Source organism: Natrix helvetica, assembly GCF_964273705.1.
Source record: "Natrix helvetica genome assembly, chromosome: 2".
Taxonomy (NCBI): Eukaryota; Metazoa; Chordata; class Lepidosauria; order Squamata; family Natricidae; genus Natrix; species Natrix helvetica.
Window position 1 is genome coordinate 169575723 of NC_138552.1, and position 9641 is coordinate 169585363.

Below are 9641 nucleotides of genomic sequence, written 5' to 3' on the forward strand. Positions count from 1 at the left end.
CAACGAGATGACATACGATCTCATTGCTCTGAGATCACCATTGATACTTTTGCCGTTGGATGGTCCAAACGGACCTAAACTGTCCCGCAGAGACAGTGAACAGGAAGCATACATCTTGCTGATCTCATGGACATCGCAAAGTCCCTGATCGATCCAAGATAATTTCTTCAAGCCAGCAACAAAAAATCCAACCATTAGGCTGATGAAGTCGGGGCAGCTCCAAAATGGAAGGATACGGAAAGAGAAAGTGTTTCCAGCTGGTGAGGGATTTTTACCATTTTAAAAGAGATTGCCTATAAAAAACGTAAAGTTAATTTGAATTGGAGAATAGAAAAAATAAGCGGCGGAATTAAATTTGGAATGGTTTTGGACAGTGGGTTATCTTACTTTTTAAATGCTATCTTCATGGATGGAATTTATGCAAGCCTTTTAAAACGAATGGATTAAATTTTCTTCTATTTTTTTCTTTTATTATTCTTTGTAACTAAAATTCTCCTCTTTCATTAATGTGGGTGTACTTCTAACTCATTAAAGAATTGGACTTTTTTTTAAAACTTGAAATACAAAAAAGATACAAAAAGAAACAAAGAAAATTGCAACAATAACACTGCTACTCGGAGGCTGGAGGTTTGTGTATTGGAAACGAAACACTCTTACTTTTCTCACTGATTATCCTGGCTTAGCACTCCAAGGTCTCACTGCTTGTTTATAGAGAGTGATAAGAAGAAAAGCATACAGATGTTCCTTTGAAGTATATCATTAACCAGAGAAAGGTGAAAATAAAACGTTATTGTGAATCTATGCTTAATCTTGTTAAAACCTTCCAAGCTAGAGCAGCAGTGTTGTTAGCTGGAGATAATGGCACAATTTCAACAGCAGAAATAAATTTTAAGTCTGCAAAAGATATTCTCAGAAATACAGAAATTGTCAAACACATATGAGAGGATAGAGAAGAAGTTGGAAGACTTAGAGCATCTAACAGCAAAATATGATGAAGAAGTTGGAGATGTTTATCAAGTGGAAAAAGTGGTGGTTAAAATCCTAAAAATTGAAGAGGAAAATGAATATAAAGAAATTAAAATTGCTAATATTTATGGTAATTGGTTTGTCTCTGAAAATGGAAAGAGTGGAATACTGAAAGAGGAATTAAATGGAGGGGAAATCTACCCCAGATGGCAAGATATAGAAGAAGAAAAAACAAAAGAATTTATGGATTTAAAGAGAGAAATTTTATTAGCAATATCATTGATAACACTACCGACAATCAAAGATAAGCTGATTAAGGAAACAGAAGAGGGGCATCAAAATTACATGAGAGATTTTATAAGCGAGTTGCTAAGAGGAGTCCATACAAAGTTGATTAAGGAGATGATTAGAGGATTGATACCACAAATGGCAGAGGATATGAGACTGTTTTTTTATTGGAAAGATACAGGTTGATAGATGGAAGAATATAATTTAAAACTAGTTAAACTTAGTGAAATTTAGTGACAATAGATATAGCTAAATAAATAATTGATAGATAATAATGTATACAATGTGTAGTGTTATGATAAGTAATAATTGGATATGAATATTGAATGGTACCCATGAAAGGAAGTTTAGAAATATTTAAAGGTTAATAAAAAGAACCAAGTTAGATAGAGTTAAGTCTTGATTATTAGGGGGAAAATGTTATGATGCAGGATATAGTTAAATAAAGGAGTGATAATGATAACAACATATATACAGGTATGGGTACAACATAAGGAAACTGGATGTAAATTGTAAACAGTGATTTGGAAAGGAGGATTAGAAAACTTTGTTATTAAATATTATGGATGTTTAGCTAGAATAGGACATAAGGATTCAGTGTTATTGGAGGATATTAGAAATAGTAAATGAAATGCCAGTATGTGGTTTGTATTAAATGTTGGTATATTTTATGATGAAGGACGTTTAAACAATTATAGTCAAATGAAAATGGAGGTATGATGATGGTAACATGTATAAATATCTGAGTTAAAATACTTGAGTTAATATGAATTATGTTTGTTGACTGTGGAAGAGATGCCCGAAAGCCTTTTTGTAACCAACTGATACACTTTCTACAGTATGTAAAGAAGGATGTGTTGTGTTTGTTTGAAAATAATTTTTTTTTAAAAAAATGATAAGATCCACACCTTGCTCAAATGCTAGCATTTTATATTGAAAAAGTTCCGAAGAAAGAACATTGAAAAGAGGGTGTTAAATGTCTATTTTAGCTTCTGTGTTGTTGCAGAGTACAGGAGGGAAGCACACCAGTGGTGGGATTCAATTTTTTTTACTACTGGTTCTGTGGGTGTGGCTTTGTGGGTGTGGCTTTGTGGGAGTGGCAGGGGAAGAATACTGCAAAATCCCCATTCCCTCCCCACTCCACTAACCTGCTTTTCAGCTCTGTTCTTCTGTTCAGGGCAACAAAAGAAGATCATCTGGGAGGCTAAGAGGCAGTGGGGGCAGGGCCAGCCTATTTGCCGGATCTCCAAACTACTCAAAATTTCCACTACCAGTTCTCCAGAACCTGTCAGAATTGGCTGAATATCATCCCTGAAGCACGCCCAGGAAATGGCTATGGGTTTCAGAAATGACATTTGTACATTTGCAAAAGCAGATGGGTTAGCTGAGGATTTCTCTCGTATTTGGATTCCAAGCTAGACAATACAGGAAATTCAGGGCTCAGAGCATCCTCTTTTGAGGCCATTTGTTGGCATTTTCTGAGCCTGGACTAATGATCCAGGAGATGTTTGGTGGCATTCCTATTTATTTCTGCAGCAGCATCTTCTCTGAAATGTTCTAGAAGATAGAAAAAGATGGAAAAGAAGATTGCTTATCTACTCCATTGGCATGTAATTTAAGGGTCAAAGAAGACAAATATATAAGGAAGGAACATGAAAATACAAAAAGGTTAAAAAGTGGTGGAAGCTCTAGTGAAATTAAAATAAGTGCTGGGTTTTATTTAGTGTATTTGAAACATCTCACTAACAAGAGAAAGTATGTACTTGCTTTTAAAAATTCTAAAAAAGCTAACCAGAACAATCTCAATTCTAATTCAGCTAAGAAAGTTATGAATAAGGTGATCTTGTCTAGTTCTTTAGGCTATATTAGAATTAAATAAAGAGATTTCCCTTGATAAAGTGATGCATTTCAAAAGTATTGTACATGGGGAACAGAAAAACACAACTGGGTTCTGAGGCAAATCCTTCAGAAAATGACTTAATCCATAATTAGCATTTTAAAAAGGCAGTAATAGTTTATCATTAAAGCTCAAGGAGGACGAGATGAAGATGGGAAATATCCAGATCTCAGGTCTCAACATCTCAGTTTTTGCTTAGTTACTGATCCCTGACTTTTTGTGCTGATTGTCAAGGAGAATATTATTCCCCATTCCTGGCTATCAGGGTCAAGTAGCCACAAGGATGTTTAGATGATTGATGCATAGAGCTGACACTTCATTCCTCTTAAGACCCCTTAAGGAGGATTTAAATTACGGCCTTATAGCCTTGGGATGGCCTTCTGAGTTGTTCCAAAAGTTGCTACCAAGTTGTAATAAAATGAGACACAATAAGAAAACTGTTATATATAAGAAAAGTGATTGTATGAGTTATATTTAATTAACTAAATGTAAAATAGTTTGAAATTTAAAATATAGCTGAACCAATTTTTGTTCTAGCCTCACCACTCAAAAAACAAGTGTGGTTCACAAAAGGTCATATGCTCCCTGCCAGTCATAATATGCAAAGTATAATATGTGATGTAAATGATAACCCAAAAGAAATATTTCCATTTATAATGTATTTGTAGTCAAATATGTCACTAGTGGAATTCAGAAAACAATTACCGAGTCCCCCCAGGCATGCTTCAGTTCACATTTGGATTATAAATTACCAAGCCAAGTGAATAATTTTTATTGCCTTGAAGATAGATAGCAATTAACAAACTGTGCTTAGCACAACTATGTAAAATTAAAGCTGACAGATGTAGGACATAACTTTGTGCAAGTGCATTGCCTATCTCTCTGGGATTATATGTACGGTATTTGAAAAGGGTAGCACAAATTCAAGAACAAAACTTCCTTCATGTGTATTCTCTGTTGTTTTAAAGATGTAAATTTAGCACCATAACATGGATGGATGGATGGATGGATGGATGGATGGATGGATGGATGGATGGATGGATACATACATACATACATACATACATACATACATACATACATACATACAAATATATACATATGTATATACATATATACACATACATACATACATACATACATACATACATACATTCATACATACATTCATACATACATATGTTTGTGTTGTATTTGTGCTGAAAAATAAATAAAGGGAGACTAGTATAGATCTATTTCAAGCTACTTAGCTCTCATCAGCTAGCCATACCCTTCCTGGGATTCGAACCTGGTTAGGTGATGAGAGCTAAATAGCTTGAAATAGATATATACTAGTCTCCCTTTATTTATTTATCAGCACAAATACAACACAAATATAAAAAGGCAACATTAAAAATATGGTTTTCTGCCTGGATGGTCTCCTACAGTGAGCGGATAGACAGAAAGGGGGAGTAGTGAGTTCCCTCCCATATTTGGGCATACCAGGGGTTGTAACACAAATACACACACACACACACACACACACAGCTTTGCATCCTAAGAGATTAGAAGAAGTTCTATTGGAAAATAAGAAACAGGTTTGCTTGGCGTAAACCAGAGCAAGTTCTTTGCAGATTGGAGGGAATTAAACAGTGAGCTTTGGGAAGTCTTTGGATCATAGTCATGTTTGTTCTCATTCTATTGAATATATTACGTTCCTGACATTTGTAGATTGTGCTATGACAATCTGCTGTTTTAAGGGTGTTGATGTGACAAGTTGCAGAATAGGCTACATGTGTGGATCAGGCCTGGCTGCAAAACATGTGTCACACATATTGGAATCTATTTTCCTGTTCAAAGGTGTCAAGCTGAGCTTAATATTAAGGGCAATATTCCTGGAGATAAGGAATGCTGTGTTCCTTGCTCAAGGCCAAGTTTGTGGCTTGTGGAAATAGTGATAGCTAAATTTTATTATGGCTGATGGAATTCAGAGTTAAACACTAAATACAAGAATGTTGCTTGATTTGTACCAGTTGTCACTAAAGAGCATTCTGAAAATGTAAACACATCTTTTAGAAACAAATACGTGCCTGCCTTGGGTTTTACGCACAGCAGCTAGGCCAGAAGCAATATCACACATCACCATGAGAATACAAATTGATAGTCTTGGCTCATAACACAGCAGATTTAAATATGGTTGAAAAGAGTAAAGTGTAGATAATTAATGTGGCAATATCAGGGGTTAGCAGAGTAGAAGACAACTGGAGAGGATTACAAAGTGTCAATATTTGAAAATCAAAGTTGAAAGATTATGGCATAACTGACAATGATGGTTGCTGTGGTTATAGACCCATTGGGTGCCATACCCAAAAATCTTGGACGGTACCTACATAATGTGCACATTGACAAAATTGCCATCTATGAATTATAAAAGGCCACATTACTCAAATCTGCACATATACTCTGCTGATACATTACAGTAGGTGTGTCAAACTTGATTTCATTGACGGCCGCATCAGGGTTGTGTTTGATCTTGGAAGGTTGGGGGGGCATGACCTGGGGACCATGGCGGAGAGCATGGCCAGCTTGTTGTCACCCATCCAGGCCCCGTTTTTGGCCATGACAGCCTCCTGTAGTCCTCACCAGTGAAAATGAAGCTGGGGGGGGGGGGTTACATACGCAGCTCCCGGAGCTCCTTTTTCACTGGTGGAGGGCTGCAGGAGGCCATCATGGCTGAAAATGGAGCTCCATTTTTGTTGGCAGAGGCCCCATGGGCTGGTCCTTCGCTGTATCCAGGGCCAGATTTAAGTACCCCATGGGCTGGATCTGGCCCACGGGCCTTGAGTTTGACACCCCTGCATTACAGCATTCTACCATAGGTTCTTGGGAGGAACTTAATGCCTATGAAGACCAACAGCAGGTAAAGAACTGGCAGCTGTAATTTCACACTGTTGTTCTTCATATGGTTGATGCTGGATGAGGCTGAAACTGCCAATCACCATTCTTAGGATGCCACATGCTTACTTTGCTTGGATAGCAGTACCAAAACATGTTCTGGATGCACAATAAGAATGAGCTAGGGAAGCTTCGATTTTTATTTCCCTGATGGCTTTGGGAGTATAGAGAACAGCAGTTTCAACTTGTTACCAAAAGAAATACGTACATATTGGTTGTCTACTCTGCTGTCCATTGTGAATGCAAACCAAACCTTATTCCCACCAATATCTCTCCTGAATAAGAGGTTTCACGTGTCTAAAAGGGCTCTTTCTCCCTAATATTTGGTCCCTTTGGCAGCTGCAGTTTTGAATCCTTCTGTTCAGCCATATGGTCTGAAATATTTGATGGAAGCTAAGGGAGAAATATGCCTCAGTAGCATAACCCAGGCTGACTTCAGTGGATAGGCAAGAGGCACCCAAAGTAGATACAGGCCTCCAAAGGTATGAGAACTGCAGGCTTCCAGTAGAAAAGCCACATGGAAATTGTCGTTCTTGCTGATGCCATTACTGTCGTTCCCAAACCGCAAGCTTTTAAATTGGTAAAAAGTATAGGTCAATTTTCTCTTGTCCTTGAAATCTAATGGGGTGTTACGTAAATGTACCAAGAATATTATCCCAGATTACTGAATTCCACAAAATAATAATTTAATGTTTTTCATTTCCTCTTAAGGTCTTGCAGAATGAAACACGTCAAACTGAGTTATTGAGCCTCCTGTAAAACTGCTCAGAAATTAGAATTAATGCTAATGAAATGTATTAAATAAATTGATTCCAAATGTTTCAGCAGTGCAAAAGATTGTGCACACATTCCACACTGAAGAAGCTGGGCTAGTTACAAGGTTTCAGAGCTATGGAATTTCTTAGGTGAGCGACCCATTCCTTTGAGACAAGGTTTCCTAAGAACTGATCCCTTGAGCTGGAAAAAAATAAGAGAATGCACTGTAAACTGACCCGGTTGTTTATGTAAAATTTACACCCTGATCTTCAGTGCCAGATCAATCTTCTGAGAAGAGCAGGGTATGTTCTTTGGAATGTTCACCGTTATGCAGGATGGTAGATGGAGGAAAAGTTACCAAGTCAATGTAGCGGGTTTCCCAAACTGTGAAGTACATCTTGGGAAGGTGCAGGCAAAGTATAGAGTAGTGGTTCCCAACGTGGGGGGGGGGGATTTGATTTTCAATGGGGGCAATTTGAACCTTGTTTAAACCAGGTTAATGGCCTTTAGGCTTTCTCCACGTGAGTAGAGTTCACTTTTTGAGTAAAGTAAGAATTGTATGTCACGGGGGAGGGGGGGCATCAGGATTTTAGAGATGCTTAGGTAGGGCATGGCCAAAAAAAGGTTGGGAACCACTGGTCTGGAGGAATTGTACATTGTTACAATAAATGCACCTTTCCCCAAAGTTTCATTGTGTTGTTTTCATTATTCATTTGTGTGTGTTTTGGTGTTTTTTAGGGGACATTACATTAAGATTAGACTAGAGCAGGGTGTCAAACTCGCAGCCTACAGATGCGTTATGCGCTGGCCATGCCCATGCCCGTTTTAGCGAAAGGGGGAAAAGTCATGATACATCATGTGATGCCCTCATGATGACGTGAGTTTGACAACCCTGGACTAGAGGGAAGTATTCTCACCTAGGCTTCCTGATACAGTAAAAAGCACACACTTAGTTCCCAAAACCCTCTTTTTATTTCAAAGGCTGTGAATTATGTTCATTCACGTCCATAATGAATCCAAAATAGTTGTAAAGAGTCCTACAGTAGACTGCCAAAGTCTTTTGGGATAAGGCTGATAAGTACCCACCTTTATCTTCCTTGAAATGCTGCCAAAGACTTAATTGGCAATTAGCTTGGCAAGGCCACATGGAGCAAAGAATCAAAACAGAGCTTCAGAAGGTGAATTGACCAGCATGAACCAAGTTGCTTCCTGCAAAGGCTTACATCCCTTTGCTTCTCCTTTATGTCCCATGGGAGGGGCCAATCACCTCTCAGACTTACTCTCGACTTGTCCCTATTGTCTTACCTGTTCTTGCCTCTGGCAGCTCTGTGCATGAACGCACTGGGGGAGCCGGTTCCTCTGGCTGGCTGGTGTTTGACTCTAGAGGCTCCAGAGGCAGCACATAACTTCCAGATGGCCCTGGCCCCCTCTCTGCCTCTGATGCAGAGCCCTCGTCTGATCTTTCCCCAGACTCCAGGACTGGCCCATGATCCTCCCCAACCTCCTTGCTGTCTGCAGGCTGCTGGCGGACCGCAACAGGAAGTAGGATGGAAAAAGGTTTAGGAACCCCTGCAATATATTCAATAGCTGGGATTCTGGGGCTTGTAGTCCAATATATCTGGTAGGTATGAAGTTGGAATGTTTAACTAAGATGCCCCACCATGTTCTAAGCTTTGATCTGGAAACTTTTCTTGCCTCTATTGAGAAAAACAAAGATACAGAAACTAAATATTATGCTTTATCATTGCAAATATCTATCTTCTGCCGATGAGAGATGGAGATTCCTCTGTAGCAGTAATAAAACTTGCAGGGATGTCTGATTAAATATCAAATAAATACTTGCTTATTCTCACCATTGTTGCTTTTTAAAATGTGGTAATACACACAAACTTGATGTTTGTGAGATGGAGCTTCGAAGTACTCACATTTAGTTGGATTATATCTCATTATATAAAAAGCATATTAACTGATAAATGCTTTCTAATGGCAGGGAAAATGTAAAAATAAGTCCTCTGAACTTTTTATTTATTTTATATTCTTTTTTTTTAAAAAAAGGCTTATTTTGCCCATTCCCTGATTTTGAAATATATTGATTTCCTGGCCACTGAATAAGCACAAGGGAAGGTAGATAGAGCCAAATTGGCCTTCTGTGAGATGGGCTGTTAAGACTTTATAAACTTTAGTTCATCTTGCTTAAGGCATTTACCGCAGTGGAAAAACAGATATTGTGCAAGTGAATTTCTAGAGGGAAGAAGGAAGCACTGGGGAATTTTTCTTCCAGATAATAGACTCTTGCTTTTAAAAAATGGAGGTGCCCTCTCCTGCCTAGAGAAATCCATCAGAAGAAAATTATTGGACCTGCAGATCTAGGATTACCATTACAGAAAATTCACTTCTTGGCATATTGCATGTATATCAGATTGGACAAATTAAAATGTGTTCAATAGATACCTTCAGCTGGGCTCCCATCTTTACAGTGAGGCTTGGAAGAATTTAACTTTGAAGTTATTTGGATCAGTTAACTGAATTCTGCTAAAAAAAATAGGATTATAATCATTCATGTAAAATTGGAAGCACGTGATTATAGTTCAGTTGAACAGAACCAGAAAGTGGAATGGTCTTAAGACATTCTTTGAGCAATGCTTGAAACTATACATAAAAGCCATGAAATACAAATGTGAAATATCACAAGAAAAGAAAAGAAAAGAAAAAGAAAATACAGAATGGAAGTGTCTAGCAGACCAAATACTGTATTAGAATAAATTACAGATGGAATATGAATCAAGTCAAGCAAGTAGGT